At 38.4% G+C, this 18,787-nt stretch overlaps 1 protein-coding gene across 1 annotated transcript in view; it reads left to right on the top strand.

Annotated features, from left to right (window-relative positions):
* The window catches only part of sema4f (sema domain, immunoglobulin domain (Ig), transmembrane domain (TM) and short cytoplasmic domain, (semaphorin) 4F), a 55,504-nt gene that overhangs the window by 21,095 nt on the left and 15,622 nt on the right, over positions 1 to 18,787 (top strand). The gene's annotated exons all lie outside the window — the stretch shown is intronic.

The following is an 18,787-nucleotide window of genomic DNA, read 5'->3' as shown; positions in this document are numbered from 1 at the left end:
CTTCATTTAGATCTAAATATTTTAATAAATGATGGCTCACACTTTGGCTTTTCCTCTCTCTATATCTCCTGCTCCTCAGTCTGTTGTCTTTCATACATTTATTTTGTCACTGCTTTGCACAAAAGGATACACAGATGTCTCTTTATGATGAAGCGAAATTCAGACACAACACTAACCTCGTTCTATGACTGTGTGTCTGGGTATCATCTAGTGAAAGAGTGTGAAAAGAGACTTTGTTCAGAGAGCAGGGGAACATAACCAGGCATCGTCTGTTCTTCTGAGAAGATGATAAAGACTGTCCATGGCTGTGTTAAGGGTCGAAACATGACACAAAAGACACACTTGCAGTGTTCAGTGGTGGAATTTTAACAGACTGAATCTCTTGGTAGTCACATGGCAACACTATAATCTGTACTAATAACAGTTTAACAAAAGAAAAAGGATAACTGTCACAGTCACTGGTTTACAGGGAGACTTGCATGTGTGTTAGAAGCTTCAGTTCATAGTGCAGAATTGAACACCCGGGGACTGACTAGTCTGACCTGATTTGTGTCATGGGATGTGTGTGTGTGTGGAGCGTGAGCAGGGTTAAAGCCTGTAAGCTGATCTTGTGTAAGAACTGGCTAGCGGCTTTACCTTCCTCTATTTTGCATTGTCCTTTTTTATCATTTGTTTTGTGTCTGGTTTATCATATGACACGAGTGACTGTGAGTTTGGTTGTCTGGAACCCAAAAATAAGACCGTGAGAAATGGGGACTACACTGAAATGGATGTGCCAAAAAGTAGAAATGTAGAAAGGAGGGGGCGTGTTGTGTAATATTTCCCTGCTTGTGATTTACCACTTTAAAAAATCATGATAAACAGTTTAATTGTCCAGAACCAATAGCCAAGAAACAACAGTTTTGTCCATTTTAGGTTTAAGAAGAGAATGGGAGGGCGTAATAATATCATCAGCTGAGCTGTCAGAAACGGCTTGCTGGCAGCGACAGTCGCAGCTGGATGGTGGATTTTGTTTTTGGTGATTCTGTAGTAGTGCACAGAAAAAAAAGTAAAAATAAATAAATAAAAACAGTGCCTTATCAATAGAATCCTTACCAATCGGTTGTCTAATGTCCACACAGCTGACATTTTATTGTTGGTCTCCTGAAAACATCTGAGGTCTGACTTGTGCAGGAGAGCACAAAAAAAAAAAAAAAAAAAAAAAAAAAAAAAAAAGCACCATTAACATTGTAAAGTGTTAGAATTGACACTGCATTATAGACCTGTTTAAAGATTTTCTGTCAGTTTTTTTTTTTTTTTTTTTTTTTTTTTTTACTTTTTGACTGTTTTTGAACATTTTAAACAAAGGTTTTTGGTGGCATCCCTAATAATTATAGTTAACTGATGTTAAATATATACTTGTCTAATGTTAGCAAAGTTGAACACGGCATTAATAGATTTTCTGTCACATTAATGAAGTCAAAACATTCTCCATTTACTCTGACAGAGTGAGGGCTCCCAGTGGCGTAAGGGGCCAAATCATTCTAAATTCGCATGCTGATTGGTTCATCTCCTGGTTTTACTGGAGTGGAAAAGACTGCCTTTTTAGTGTATTATTGAGTGATAACTCATACCAGTGTACATCAGTATTAAATTAAGGTGCTCCTGTGCAAAATGAATAAAGGTTGGCAAGTGTGGTAATATAATATAATCGGAGTAAACGTGTAACAGTGTAAATATTTTGTAGATATGATTAAATCTTTATCGCACGTGCCTAATGTGTATGTGTATTAGATGGAGTAAGAGTGGATGAGAGGAATAAAGAGAGAGTCTAAGATGTCTGAAAGAATCATCTAATGACACAGATGTAGTTCGTTCTCTCTCTCTCTCTCTCTCTCTCTCTCTCTCTCTCTCTGTGTGTGTGTGTGTGTGTGTGTGTGTGTGTGTGTGTGTGTGTGTGTGTGTGTGTGTGTGTGTGTGTGCGTGTGCGCCCATTTGCACTTTGCTTCTACAAAGAGTCCTGTGTCTTCCTGCTCCTCAGGGATGTTTTCATTCTTGAAGCCCTGTGATAACACACCTGCACTTCATGTGATATGCTTTATAAACAACCCGTGACCATCAGCCTCGCATTTATATTGTTTTAGTAGGAAGTTGCCAAGTTTATAGATAAAGGGTTAATTGAAGTCTAAATATTCCTATAAATGTAGCCTTGTGTGTAGCACTTAATATCTTTCTGCACAAATCAGTAAACAGTAAAATGGTTTCATAAAGAAATCTGTGCCAGGCAGCTGTCATCTAAAATATCCAACAGCACAGAGCTCTGTATTTTTCAGCCTATTGTTTTTCATAGCTCTGTACAATACTCTCTTCTCTTTTTTTCTTTTTTTTATTTCTCTCTCAGGGACAATGAGCTCATGCCTCAGGAGCTGCATTTATCTGCACTTTTACTGTCTTTCTCACAACTCCATCTGTAAACCCTGCTGACCTCCAGTTTTTATCTCTCTCTCTCTCTCTCTCTCTCTCTCTCTCTCTCTCCCTCTGAGATAACAGATCACCCCCCCCCCCCCCCCCCCCCCCCAGCTGTTTGTGTGGTTAAAAAAAAAAAGTAACTTTAATTTTTTGTGTTTTGTTTTTCTATTTTAAACATCTACAGACTACGAATGAAGCCTGACGTTTTCTTTCAGGTGTCTCGGTTGGGGGTCTGATGGTTCTGTCTTTTCAGCAGTGTCTTTAAGGGCAGTGACAGGCCAAGCCAGTGTCAAAGAGCCAACGCTGCCTGTTAATCGCCTTCTGTTGCCTCAAGTCTTCTGCGAACAGTCGCACTCCAACACACCACAGACTACAGCTGACAGCCGCTCTTGCATTCTGTGCTTCTTGAATGGAAATAACTAGCCGGTGGTCTGTATTTGTGATTTAAAAAAAAAAAATTAAGACCCAGTATTGTGGAAAAAATCCTGTGTCCCAAAGTGCGATAAATCGGACGTCACAGTAGCATCTAATATCCAGCAGTCACGGGGTGGTCAAATCATACATTTATTATCTAGCCAACCAGACAGACAAAAAGTTCTAGTGTGCTTGCCCAGTCCCATGTTTCGGCTGCCCTAACTGACTAGGCTATAAAGTGTTAGTTGACGTAATGTATTAATTTTTTAGCTAGTTCAGTACACTAATACAGACTAAGCGGAAACAAACGAGATGTGGTGTGCTCTCTTTACATCATATGTAAAATGTTGTTATTTTTTCTTTTTGTTTGGATTCTTTGGTATTTCCACACAGCTGCATTCCTGATTCTGAAAAGATCATGCATCAGCTGTGCACACTCAGCACTCAGCACAGCATAGAGGAACGTTAATGATTTATGGTTTGCTACCATTATGAAGTGTATCACTTTTAAACATACATATCAAAAGCAGGCTTTTAATTTGTGAAAGTCAGATTTGTTGTCGATTTGTTTGTAATTTGTTGTCGTTTTCAGGAAGTTGAATCTATTTGTCCGCCAGGCAACTACGAATAAAAAAACTAGCCTGGACATGAAATAGTGGCACTAATGATCTTGATATTGATCGGTATCTTTACTGATACTGATAGATATCTTTCTGTCTTTACTGATGATACTGATAGATATCTTTCTACTACTTGCTGCAGTAGTGTATGATTTGGGACTCCGTATTATATTGGATTTTTTTGATTGAATGCAAACTCCTGGTATGAATTCAACTTTTTACAGAACATGAAAAAATCAGGTGTTGTTTATTCGACCTTGGCTGCCATCAGCTCTTGGTAGAGATGCTTTATGAACATTGTTTTTAAGATGACAGTTAGCTCTTTCTACTGAGCTTCACTGTGATCCCGCGTTGGAAAAGTGCGGTGCTGGATTCACGTGTGTCTGAGGAAGCACGTGTTAACCTTCACCCTCACTGGTTCGTAGATGTCGTATGATAAGCGAGAGCTGACTGGTGGGCGGAAATTGGCAGGTGACCAAATTGGTGAAAAAGTGGTTGGAAACAAACAAACAGAAAAAGGCCTACATCCACCAGCTCCTATTGAATCTTACACTACTTCCTGTGATGACAAAGGGTGACCTTTTTGTCATGTTAATTTCTTTTTGCATGAATTCTTTTGTATTTACCCTTCTCATGCTCTCTTGCCACTAAGCTAGCAAAATAGACACCAGATTTAAAAATGTGCAGCTTAACATAGTAACCAGGTAGTCAAGGGGTTGTTATTTATGTATGGATATCTGTGATGTAGAGAGAGAAAACAACATGCATGCTGGTGTCATGCATATCCAGTTTTACATTCTGTGATATTAGCATTGGTCCGCAACCCTTCCAGTTCTTTTGAATTTGTTAATAAGTTCGGCAACAGTGTCGTGTGTGATCTGCTTGCCATGTTTTCTTTTAAAGTCCATTGCAACCTTGTGAGAGCTTCCTGATCCAGCCATGAGAATGATTTCAATATGTTCTTCTTTTGTCAAGGCATTCTTAAAGGATATCTGGAAAATTTTTTTACTATAAACTAATTATGGCATTTTGCTAAAAAAATTAAATTAAATTTAAATTTTATTCCTTTAAATTTATATTAAATTTATTAGGGGATTTTTTTTAATCCCATAGGGGATTAAATTTCCCCTACGTGCGGAGACTTTTGGGAAACCCTGTAGTATGAATACTTCAAAATCTTACCCCTCTTGCTTCATTGTCTTTTTTTCACTCTTGAGTGACACACTCTGCTCTTCTTCTCACCATGCTCCTTACCCACAATACTTCTCCCCTCCAAGCTGCTAACTGCGCTGAATGACTGCCACTAAAAGATTGGATGAGAGCATTTTCAGACCTGCTCTTGCAGGGGCAATGCGACAAAAGTTTTCCTGACACAACTTCGCATTTTTACAGTCCGGAACTAACTGCTAATCCCCTACTGATCCCAGCTGGTATTCCATAGCTTTTTGTATGGGGACTCGTGAATGACTTGATGAAGGACAGGGACGAGTGTCCTGGGAGGAAAGGCTTCCTGCCAGGAGAGGAGACGTTGGGGGATAATGGATCCTCTCAGAGCTGTAGGGAAAGGGGGGGGGAAGATGGGACAGTGAGATGAGAGGCAGCGTGGAGTGTGGATACGGGTGACTGAGAGAAGCAGAGAGGAACTAGAGAGGGTGAGAGGACCGAAGTGCTGAAAGGAATGACAATCAGTAAGACAGATGGAATGAGCTGACAGAGATTGTTTTCAGTGGTTGATGTATGGCTTTCTTGGATCTTATTGACCAGATGATCCATGAAATCTCTGGAAAATCATATTTAACGGTTATCTTACTCTATCTCAAACACTCATGGAAGGTTTAGTCATCTCTGAAACTCTTTATAACATAGGTTCTAAACCTAGAGGTCATGACCCCACTTTGGGTCACTTGAGATGTAGAAGGGGTAAATTTAAACCAAACTTTTACTAGAGTAGGCAATTTATGTAATTCTGAGCTCCTCATAAGCCCATTTTGCATCCGGCCACATCCAGTTTGCCCCAGATGTGTATGGCACAGCTGATACATTTCCTTTCTTTTTTTGCCCAGCTTCAATATTGATGATGTACTCATCCAATTTAATGACAACACATGTACACCTGCTGATTCATGCAATTGTCCAATCAGCCAATCAGCTGGTAGCAGTGCAATGCATAACATCATGCAGTTACAAGTCAAGAGCTTCAGTTAATGTTAAGATGCTTTTCTGCTCACCACAGTTGTATAGAGTGGTTATTTGAGTTACTATAGCCTTCCTGACAGTATTTTGCAGTGTATAGCATATGGACTTCTCCATACATCTCAGGATGTATCCTACTGCATCAGCGGAGGCTTTGTTCTCAGTTACAGTTTATGTGGCAATATATAGTGGTAATGCGTGTTTATACTACTCAGATTATCAGTATGAATGTTTGCTAAACCAGTGAGAGAAAGCAGAGAAATGAAATGAGCTTTAAGGTCACTTAAAATATTGTGTAAAATGCAGCACCCCATCTGACTAAACCAACAAACTTTTGCTGCCATTAGCAAGCACATGTTCATGTGAAGCAGGATTCAATGCTCTTGTGTGCATCAAATCAGTTGATCTAGGTTGGATGTAACAACTTAGATGCTTTCAAATGTCAAATGCCACCTGACTTCAGTAAGCTGCAGTGTGAGACAAGCACAGAGCTTTCACTAGACACAGAGTTGTGGACTCTTACACACTGTGATAGACTGCATCATTAAATGTGTGCCCATGTGTGAGCTCTGTGTTACCGCGCATATGCAAAAGCATGATAAGTGTAGGAAAATTACACAAGCTTACTTAGTGTGGCATATGAAACCTCATTATATAATACACTAAACTACTGCAGTTTTTAGTCATCAGACAATAAATAGTACACCTCTGCCACTCCATTTCTATTTGTTTTCAAGTTTAGTCTATTTCTTCTGGTTTACTAGAGAATGACAGACATAGTATGGTTTTCATTTTGGTTTGTGCCAAAATATGGTATGACAAAGTGCATTGTACAGTATTTTGCAACATCCAAGAGAAATAAAAAGGGAGTAAAATGATACAGTATTCACAGGTTAGGATCACACTCTAAACTAAATAGTGTACTGTTAAGTGTGTTGTGCAGCTGAGAAATATAGTGTAAATAGAGTGACACTAGTGGGATTTGCTGAAAGGATAGTGCAAATAAGGGTTATAGTATTACATGTGAGTGAGTGTAGGGGTCAGAAGAGAGTAGTTATTTTCACAGATGTTTAAAAGTATATTTTATATGCATACGTCTGCTCATTTACACAGCTCTATAATATAAGCCTGAGTGCTCAGCGTTCAGTATGTGATGAGCCACAGACCAGCTGTGGAAGCGGGCATTGTGTTTTTTGAGGATGGAAGGGAACATTTTGCACAACACCCGAGGCATGAGATTAGTTATGGTTTGGGCATGTTTTATGGTTTGGAACAAAATGAAATATGCTTTAGTGATCGTATACATATGAATATAAAAACTAAAGCACACAGACACGTGTCTGTGTTTTTAGTGGTTGAAGTGTGACTCTTTTGGATCCATGAAATCTCTGGAAAATAGTGTGTAGTGTTACACTCCTTCACACATAGAAATGTTTTCTTCTGTCGTAAAACATCTTATGGTATAAGAAGAATGACACAATGTCTATATCTTACGGAGCAATTCACACTCCTGTACATGAGATTGACTGTTACTGTTGGTCAAGAGGATGCATCTTAATCTCTCCTTTCATGGTCAATTTGTATCTCTCGATTCTCACTTCTTTTTTTTTTTATCCTTGACTCTTCTACCATGAAAATATTCATGGTGAAATAAAGTAGCATAAATGGATTTATTGGTGGGGTAGTTGTTCAGTCTCACAGAACCCAGAGTCTCTGGAAAATGGAGAACATAAACAACATTTTTTTTTTGCCACACACAGACACAGGCCACAAATGTGCTGCAGATGTGACAGCTTTTTATTTGGTAATACTTTTATTTATTTTTTTTAACATGTGTTTGTATGTGTGCGTGACTTTTGTTAGGTCTGTCTGACTCGTCTCCTAGGTTATTTATAATGTGTAACCTTAAACCTTAGCATAAGGTGTGCAGGCACCTCTGTGTGTGTGTGTGTGAGTCAAACCTGATCTGATCTGGAATGTTCCACTCAACAAAGAAAGGCTATGTTATTAGTCTAAACTTTACCTAGAGTGTAATCTTCCATTTGAAATTTTTACTGCTTTAAATGAAACAGACAAAGAAGACAAAATATGTTTTTGGACAAAATTGTATCTTTCTACTTATGATGTATTTTGAGATGTCAGCTTTAAGAAATCATAAATATATTTCACCAAACAGTGTGGAAAATATTTTTATCTACTATATACTTATCACATTGGGTAAGAAGCCAGGTTAACAGACTCAATAGTAAATACATTCAGATGTCTAAAACCTTGCTAGCTAAATGTAATTTTCTTACATAGTAAAATGTCATGCGTTGATCAAGTTCTTGGATAGCCATAGACATAAGCCTAATCAATTCATTTTATAAACAGGTACCAACTGTCTATACTGTAAATTTACTTCTGGTTGAGATACATACAAAAGAAAAACATATCAGTTCAGGAAAGTCTGTAGTTTTCAGAACTAACTATAGTACAAAATATCAGTTTAATAATGTGAAGGATTTTCTCAGACAGCATACATATATGATGAAAAATATAAATTTTAGTGAAGCTCCAGTGTTTCCAGTTTGATCCTGAGCTTTAGTTACGGTGTGCGCCAGGTTTCTCGTGTTCTCCCTGTTTCCACATGGGTTTCCTCTGGGTTCTCTGGTTTCCTCTCATCTGACAAAAACGTGCTGGTCAATCGGTTGGAAAATCTATTGCCTCGAGATTTGAATGATTGTGCAAATGTGTATCCATGACCCTGACCTGGATAAAGTGGTTACCAATGGAGTCTGAATGAACGAATGAACAAATGAATGAACAAAAAAATGAATGAAGTTTCACTTGACTGATGTATTCTTTTTCCTTTCTTTCCTTCTCTCTACTCTGCATGCACCTTTCTGGTCTCTAGACAACATGGGTAAGAGAAGAATCAAGTTGTATACCTGACCTTGAGGATTACTCTGCATGCATATAGCTAATATTGATTTTTTTTATATATACTTTATTTATTTGAACACTTTCAATCATATTAATATGAGAGTGCAGGAAAAGCCAGCGAGTCAGTAAGTGGTCCTAAAAGCTCAGCCTGTCAATACTTGATAAATCCATAAGGTGCATTCATAAGAACTACAGGCATTAGAGACCAGATAGAAATTACAAAAAAAAAAAAAAATGCCCCAAATGGCAGCTCATTAGTTCAGTCCTGCTTAGAATTGATCTCAGTTTCCTCTCTTACAAACTCAACTGAGAAGTACTTGTTAAACAGGTTTCCCAATGTACTGTTTGTTGGGGAATGTTATGTGTACACACCAGTAAGGATATGGACTTACAATTTACTGTATAAATCATCTGTATGATTGACACGCTTTATTGATTCTTCCTGTGAATGAGTGTATGTATCTTACTCACTCTTCGTCAATCCATATCCTCCTTCCTGCACTTTCAGTAGCAGATAGCTTTTCCGAGAGTGTAATATATACTGTAGAGCTCAGAAGACTGTAGACTGTCAGCTATGAGTCAGTGTCATTGTGCTTTTTCCAGCCATCTCTGATACCTGCTTTGATAAACAGGATTAGAGGACATGGGGTGGATCATTAATGAGAGCATGATTTGGAGGTAATGTGCTGTGTGTGATCAGAGAGGCTGAATGTAGTATATAACTGTTGATATTATCCGTATGCCAACCAGACCATCTGACTGCCAGTAGGCATCAGACGTAAGGGAGAGGACAGAAGGAAAGAAAGGTGGGGGAAGGGACAATATGATTGGGCCTTGATCCTGAAAATGAATCATTGCCACACAAGAAGGTCCATCTGCTGCTGTGTGTGTTTGGGTGTGTGTCTGTCTCTGTATGTGTGGGATGGGAGGGGCTTGTGTTCTTATCGGTAGCGTCATCAGCTCTGCGGAAGTGAGTGGAACAGATGCAGGTAAATAATTTACACTGATGGATAGAATGACTAGACACCACTCAGACAAGGTGTGCATTGTACGTCGCCCTCCCTTAATGACCTCATAAGTTGAGAAAATGTCGCTAATTTCTTCCACCATATGTAGGTGTGGTGTCTTCTATGTCATCAGGTCATACAAATGACCTCACTTTGTATGTCTGTATTCTTCTTTTGAAATATGTCTATATTCCTCTCCTCTCAATTTTGCAGGAAATTGAATGTTTGTTATTTAAGTGTGCTTTCAAAGCAGAAAGTATCATGATTGTTTTACTTGGGCTCTGAGAAGACATTTTAGTAACTACAACCCCTATCTGTGTTTTTGAGGGAAAAAAATCTCACCCAAAATACCCAGTATTTCACAGAGTTATTTTGATGAGTACTTTTATCACTTCTTGAGTTGCTATTTAGTCATTATAATTTTTTTCCAGCAATCATGAAATACATGCTTTGGAAGAGTCTTTGATAAAATGTTATGTCATATGATGACACGCATCACGTTATTATGTCATATAATGAGCACAATAGAAAGAGGAAGAATGTCAATCAAAATAAAGAGCACAGTTCCCCCAGGCATATGAAAATTGGCTATAATTATGAAGCTAACAGTCACAGTCAACTTCAGAATTATTGGCACCATTTATAAAATGATTGTATGAAATACATATTTTACACAATTATAATTTTTCCCCGCTCAAACAACTGAAGAAACTACTTACATTTTCTCTAACAAAGCATTTTTTTAAATTGTAGATTCTCTGATGTGATAAAAGTACACTATATGGCCAAAAGTACAAGGGGGACCCATAAATTCAAGGGGGACCCAGAATTGTTTAAAAAAAATAAAATAAATAATAATAATAATAATAATAATAATAATAATAATAATAAAAACTAGTGTTATAAAACCTACAGCACTTCTCCTTTAATCCTCTTTAATCCTAAGTACTCTCCTTGTGATGTGATATGCTTGTCCCAGCGTTTCTCCCATTCCTGGAAACATTTCCTGTAGTGATCTTTTGTCATCATGTCTAGAGCCTCCTGCGTGTTTTTTTTTTTTTTTTTTTCTTTCCCCCCTAGATTTCTTCCACAGTGGCGAATCTTTTTCCCTTCAGTCTCATTTTTAATTTTGGGAACAAAAAAAAGTGGCAAGGAGCAGGATCTGGCGAATACAGTGTATGTGACGCGATAACCACATCGTTTCTGTTTAAAAACTCCTTGGTTGACAATGCAATGTATGCAGGTGCATTGTCATGGTGCAAGATCCAGTTCTGGGTGCACCACTTCTCCGTGGTTTTTTCCTGATGTTCACCAGACTGTAAGCATATACTACCTATTGGCAAAACCTGCAACTACGTCGAGCGCTCATGCCACATTCGAATTCCGGGAATTTTTGGGTCCCCTTCATATGTTGGAAGCACACAATTGTATAGAATGTTTTTGTATGCTCTACAATTCCAATTTCCCTTCACTGGAAATAAGAGGCCCAAACCTGTTTCAGCCCAAACCGAGGTTTATGAAGACATGGTTTGCCAAGTTTGGTGTGGAAGAATTTGAGTGGCCTGCATAGATGACCTGTGCCCCAGGCCTCCTCGCCCAACATTGTTCTCAATGCCTGAACTCACTAATGCTCTTGTGGCTGAATGGGGAAAATCCCCACAGCCATGCTCTAAGGTCTACTGGAAAGACTTCCCAGAAGAGTGGCGGTTATTATAACAGCAAAGGGGGAACTAAATCTGGAATGGGATGTTCAAAAAGCACATATGAATGTGTTGTTCAAAATTTTGGCCATATAGTATATATTTAACATGAAAACGAAATTGTCATTCTTTAAAAATCAGCTTGCAGACATGTAAAATACCTTTATCATTCATTACCATGGGGAAATCCAATGTGCTTTAAACACAACAGAGATGTGTGTTGTGGCAAAAAAAAAAAAATCAGGATCTTAATAGTTAAAATCTAAAAGTTGAAAATTTGGCGGATAGATGATACATGGTACTGTTCACGCTTACTATATAATTAATGTATTGTGCTAGAAGTAAAATTATGATGCAATAATGTGATCATATCACCATGTGTCCAGTTTTAGAAAAAAAGAAACCTGACAAAGTCACTAGACCAGCAGTAATTCAGAACAGTCCAACTGTGACAGACTTATGTGATTATTTTATTGTAGACGTCTTTTTATTTCAGACAAAGGACTGCTGTAGCAGAAATTTATGTTGTATGCTTTAGCTAAACACAGTAGTGTGACCATCAAAGTGTTTGTGGGTTTATGCTTACTCTTACTGAGATTGTCACATATTCCTCATCAGTGCTAAAAACCTCAGGCCAGCTGTAAGTTTTTTTTTTTTTTTTTTTTTGTTTTGTTTTGTTTTGTTTTCTTCCCAGCAAAATCTTCGATGGCATTTGCCCAAAGTTCATTTTCTTCACACATGGATGGTATGTTTCAAGGGAAACAAGATGCAAGCCTTTGAGGCTGAGAGCTGGAGCCTTGAGTTTATGAAGTATTCTGGCCCAAATATCTATACATAAGCATATAATTATAGATTTGTGAAATTTTGAACTCTGGGTCATTTATTTAGCATTGCTGCATTTCAGTCATATTTGCTTTGACAGTCGTCTGTTACAAGCCTTACAGCATCAGTTAAGATCTATTGGTTGCCTGTTGCACCATTTACCCAAAGGAGAACATCAAAAACTCCTCCTCTCTCTTTCTCTATTTTTTTTTTGTTGTTCCATGCTTCCACATCTTCCAAAAAGCAAAAGACATTCTCTCAATCTCAAAGCTGTCAAGTTGCATAAGTGAGGCATGATAGTAGTGCACCATTTTAGGCACTTTCATCAAAACATTGTAGGACCTGTCATGTCTGATCTGTGGAGAGGAGCAATGACTGAAAACTTTGGACAGCCAGTCACAAAAGCTTACCAATGATGCCCTACTGATTGATCTATAACTGTAACCCTTCGACCTACAAACTCTGAAGAATAATGAAATAGAGAATGACATACACAGCCACCTTGAGTGTCTTACAAGAATACTCTGATGCCCCATTGCCACTTTTTGGTACAGTAAATCGAAGTTCCTTATAAACCTGCAGTGCTTGCTTGCTTGTAAGAACATAAATGATTACCATCTGTGTCAAAGAAGCATGCAAAAATATAGCCTAAGTTTATATCGATGCCAGTTTACACAGATGAACTTAACAAACAAGCATGTCCATGCTTATCAAATTATTGTTGATAAAACCTTCTCTGTTTACAGGACAAATGACCTACATTCCTTTATTAAGCCTGCTGTCATTAAATTGTTTTAATCAGGACATGTGGAGATCATCAGGCCTGCTGAGGATCTGTTTTGAGCCTGGCACAATTTAAACTGAAAAGAAGCGATGGTTTGATTACGCAAGGTTGTTTACGGATATGTGCTTTGTGTATAGTGCTGTCTGTGAGATTAAAGAGCAGCAACTGGGTCAGTTTAAATCTTGCCAGGAAGATTCTGAAATTATGAGTCCTCTTTCCATTCCTCTTCTTGCCAATGACCTAGTTAGCATTTATCCCTATAGGCTACACCCCAAGGCATTATGGGTATTATGCAAACAACGAGTGTTGATCATGCATATATCTTTTAATTGTGATTTAGATCACGTGTTGTAAGCTTCGTACATTGTTATTTAATCTGTTGTCATCATTCGGAAACTCAAGCTACATAAGTTTCAGTTAAAAATTTAGAACAGCCTAAATTGTATATGGGGTAGCATTCCCGCCTTACAGCTCCAGAGCTCAGGTTACTGTCTGTGCGGAGTTTTGTTTGTTCTCCAAGTGTCCATGTGGGTTTCCTCCAGGTTCTCCAGTTTCCCTCCACCATACAAAAACATGATAGGTGGACTGGGTATGCAATTGCTTCTATGTGTGAATGAATGTGTGAATGTGTGTGTGCATGATGCCAAATGTTCTGGGATAGGGATAGACTCCGGATCCACTCGGATAAATGATTGAATTATATAGTGTTTATTATCTAAAAGCTATTGAGATGATGAGTCGGATGCTTAAGAAAGTTTTGCGTTTGTGTAGATTTTCATAATTCGGTTTGGAGAATATCTGTTTTCCCTGTGTATGTAATCCTTTTTACAGCCAATAATTCTGTATCAAGACAGTTTATATCTAAACATAAAATCAATAATGAAATTTGACGTAGTCTTAAATTACCCATCATTGCATATATTATCTGATCACTGGTAGGCTCTACAGCTTATGAATTTTGTCTGTGTGAGTTATCTTAGAAGGCTAGCTTTTCCTCCTGAGATGGGACAGATGAAAGCTGTAGGCTGAGCTCCCTGCTGTAATCCTCTTTTCACAGGAGAATTTAGGGCAAGTGTGATTAGCGATGGGCCTCATGCTTATCACATCCACAAACCCACAGCGCATCCTGAAAATAGCGGAAGGGTCAAGATGAGGAAGGAAGGAAGGAAATCCCAGCACACTGGAAGGGGAGCAGAAGCGGCCCTCCCTTCCCTCAAAAAGATACTCCTTAATTTGTCTGCTGTCGCTCTCTGTCTCAGTCTGCCTTCACCCATGCCCTCTCCATCGCTCCCACTGAGACTAAAGCCTACTAATCCAGGCTCCCTGGAGGAGACGCTAACTGCCCCAACCTAGCAGCAAATACAAAGGGGGCTCACACAGTGTCAGAGCACTGTGCTTTTGAAGTCTCCAGAGCTGAGCTGAGGTTACATGGGTCTAGTACAGAGTTAGGAGTGCTTGGTGTAGCTTTAAGTGGTTTATAGGTGTAGTGATTGAAGGAATGCTAATATGGTGTTTGAAATGTCTCTCCATAGATGGTGGCAGATAACAGTAGGTGTTCAGGGACAGGAACAAGAGAGCTCTGTGTGTGTATGAGTGTGTGAGAGAGAATTGGTCGTTTGACGATGGAGTGCTTGAATCATATTAGAGGGCATTTGTCTCTTAAAATGGCAGTACATGAAAATGGTGTCCTCCTTCTGAAAGACCATATATAAATACAGTTCAGTTTTCTTCCTGCTCAAATGAGTGTTACCCACAGGTACCCACAAGTCAAGCTTGTGAATTTTTGATCAGTGTGAGGCAGAAATAAAGGAGAATGAAATAGTACAATAATAAAATAAGCAAGTAATAATGGTAATAATAATGTGCTTCTATTATGTAAAAATTGCTTTCATAGAACTGATATATAAAATTCCGATCCGTGATTCTGAAGTAATTAGTATGCTCGAAAGCGAACCTGCTAAGATGATGCCCTCCACCACAAAAGTCCAGGCTAAGTGTGAAGTGTGCAAACTCTCTGGAGGTGCACTGACAGACTGACGTGCAGTCCAGCCAGCTTACAGGCGAATGGTGATTGATTGAGGCAGGCAGATGTGTCCGGTTGTGTACCCAGAACGTTGTGATGAGATGTTATGACACTTCCTCCGTGAGATTTGTCAAAGGAAATATTGCCCTAAATCCAGCTCAACTACATTGTAAAAAAATAACATTTTCTTGTATGTTCTTCCACAGTCTCTGGAATCTGAGGATGTTTCACCATGTCTTTTTTTTTTTTTTTTTTTTTTTTTTGTAGTCTGTTAAAACGCTTATACGTAATAGCTCATGACAGAAACTGATGAATAATCCCTTCTAAAATATCACTTTTAGCCCTATTTTTGGTGTTAGTTCCTTATTCATAATAAAATGTCTCCTCTGTGATAATCTCGCATCCATACAGCTGTGAGTTAATAGCACAAGTGAGTAGCTATCATTTTCTTTTCCTGCATTTCATGTCTGTGACTCGTATAGTAATGACATCAAATTATTGTATCATGGATTTATTTACAACAAACTACAATCACGATGTTGTGGCATATGGGAATATAAAGTGCAATGATTTATACCAGCTGTAGCTGTCACTATAATAGGGAATTATTCAACCTGCAAGATCACACACTTTGCTTTCAAATATGCAAGTATGAAGCAGATGCTTGTGCAAGCATCCATGCACAACGCCCTGGTGCACTCACAGATCATCCCAACTCACCTCTAAGCTTTGATTAAATGCCTTATGTTGTTAAGCCAAAAGTCTTGTCCTGAAAGAGATCCCAGTCAGGAGAGTGACCTTAACGGGTAGGCAGTAGTGGCATAGTTTAATAACATAATCTTATATGAAGAAACAGTTATTTGCTTCTTTGCATGTCAAAATATTCAAGTGTTCAAAAGTCAAGTCAAAGTTTCAAGTTAAAACAAACACACTTGAAGTACATGACTAACTGTGTACATACAGAGACATTAAGTTTGAGATGAGAGTTGGAGAACATGCTTTGTGTGTGATGTTTAGTTAACATCTCTCTTTGTAATGCTGCACTGTATTGTGCTCCTAATGATTGATGACAAGCCAGCTGCTAAGGAACATCCTGTGTGTGTGTGTGTGTGTGTGTGTGTGTGTGTGTACAGTAGCCGCAGTACCTATAGTAGGTAGAGAAGCAGACAGAAAAGCAAAGGAATATTGCTTTTATGTTGTATATTTCTGTTAGTTTTGGATTTGCTCTTTAGGTTTATGGACTACCTCTAGTCCTATTGTGTCTTGATTTCCCTTTGACAATACACATACACAAACACACACACACACACAGGATGGGAGATGTATATCAGTTCTTCATGTCTGTTAAGAGTAGTAAATGTGTGTGTGTGTGTGTGTCTAAAGGTGGCAGGTTAATTCAAGAGGAAAAAAAGGGTTAACGCCTGCAGGAAACACCCTCTTCTGCACAATAGAGATACAGAGCTCCCTAATGAGATGGATATTGTTGTCCAGTTTGTGTTGTTGACACATCTGCATTGTCTAGGTGAGGTACTTGTATGCCATGTTAGCAAGCTAAAGCCACTACTTAACCACTGTGCCACTCTGCTGTACTTATAAAGCCATCAGATATGCCATCAAGTGTTTCTTCTCCTCAGGGATGAGTGTGTGTATGCACAGATGCTATAGATGTTATAGGCCTATTCATCAGAAGGCTCACAGGCCAAATGTGGCCTTTTACAATGTCAGTCTGCTGCAAATTAATATAAATAAATATGTAAAATGCCAAACATTCAGCATATGAAAAGCAGGGGTTCCAAACATACAATAAGCAAGCAAAATTGTTCCAGAGGTGATTGTAGACTAGCAGAAACTGTCTGAAGCAAAGCGAGCAATCTTTGATGTGTGTGTCTGTTGTCTACTAGTGGGGATAACACGGCGTGTCATATTCTCTGTCTTTTTCCATTACTCAGTATTGGTATGGAGGTATGTTTTGAAATGGGTGTAATTGGCTGACATAGTGTTATTTAAACCTGACTGTCACACACAGCACAATTTTACTGCTCAAATTCATTTAAAGGCTTAAACTTCATTTAAACTTGTGTATGAGCTATCTTGGAATCTTGACCAGCTAGCCAAACAGGCCCTGATATTTTATTACTGCACTGTTTTCTAACAAAACGCACCTTAAAGAGTGAAATGAGTTATTTGTTTACTGTCTTCTTCGAATGTCAGGCCTATTCTAGCAGGCTTGAGTAAGACTATAGGACTAGGTTTAGATATGTATAATGTAATGTAAGCTATGTTTATACATATGAGTGAAAAACAATGTGTGTGTGCGTGTGTGTGCGCATGTGTGTAATTATGCAAATCAAAAGAAAGGAGAAAAGTACAGAGCAAACAAAGAGAAAGAAAGACAACACCTCTTGCACTCCTGCACCATGTGCTGTTTTACTAGGCTATCAACCTCTATATCCTGTCCTTTCTTGCTTCTTGCTTCCTGACCCCAACAGATATATTTATACACACACACACACACACACACACACACACACACACACACACACACACACACACACAGGTTAATTTGTGGCACCCACCACACCCTGTGATTGGAGACTGACCGGCTGGCTCAGAGAGTGATGGGATTCCTTGTAAGAAGCTTGTTGTTTTTATAGCCTCCCTATGAGACCTGCTGTCAGTACAGGTTATCACAGAAACAAAGAAGCATAGAAGTGTGTGTACTGGGTAAACTGACAAGTCTAATTGTAGACTATTTATTCTCTCTTTATGCTCATGTGTTAGGGTGGGATTGGAGTGATAAATGTAGAATTTCAAATGAAAGTTGAACGGAGTTGCATGATAACAGCTATTAGATAATAGATCATTTGAGACAAACAGAAAACATACAATGTGAACAAAAAGGCTATTATAAGCTATTAAAAAGGCTATAATAAATATCTGAATACTGCTTCACAGTCACATTAATTAAACGCATCTCTTAAATGCTAAATATAAACACATTAGCCTGAAAATAAGTATGCAGATATATCTACTGTAGGTCTAGCATATGTTATTAAGTGATTTTTCCCCACGCAGCCAAATGAAGCTGCATTTATTTGCAGTTTTAACGTATTTGAGAAGCAGAGATGACCAATGTTCTGAGATTGATCAGACAATTAAATGTATGAATGGGAGCTCATGACTTAATGCACCAAGGGCAATTAAAAATGATATTTATCCATCAACATAGCTAAGCTCACTAGTATAACTGTCCATTATATTTAATTAATTGTGAAAGTCAAAAATTGTGCTCACAATTAAAATATTAACTGTGAAGCCCTCATTCAGCAGAAAGAAAGAAAGAAAGAAAGAATCTCAAATGTGATTCAAACTCTTACTTTCTGTAAAAAGTTGAGAATTGTTGTGAGGAGTGTAATGCTGACAGCAAGATGGAAAAGTATGTGACTGCAGCAGACGGTGAAGGGAAGAGGTGGAGCAGCGGCCATCACATCCACTACCCATCTTGACACTCCTGCCATGGTCTCTGCCTTGGATGATTGGGTTCTGTTTGACACACACACACACACACATCCTGCAGCCTGTTCACGTGTACTATATGTGAGCAGAGACACACATTACTTCTTAACACTCACCTGTTGAGAGTTTTTATTTATGATCAACAGAAAGACAGCTGAGGTTAATGACATGTTAATGGAGACTGATGGATGTAATTGTATTTATAAATGCACTGTTACATAGGCATTTTACTCACTCCTCATTGGTGTTGTCAGATTGTTGAAGGTTAAAAATGAAAATGTCTGCGCCTCCATTTTTCATTTTTAATTTCATGCCTCAGAGGTGGATATGCTGTA

This window comes from Pangasianodon hypophthalmus, chromosome 4 (genome assembly GCF_027358585.1).
Source record: "Pangasianodon hypophthalmus isolate fPanHyp1 chromosome 4, fPanHyp1.pri, whole genome shotgun sequence".
Lineage (NCBI taxonomy): Eukaryota > Metazoa > Chordata > Actinopteri > Siluriformes > Pangasiidae > Pangasianodon > Pangasianodon hypophthalmus.
This window is presented reverse-complemented; position numbering and strand designations above follow the sequence as displayed.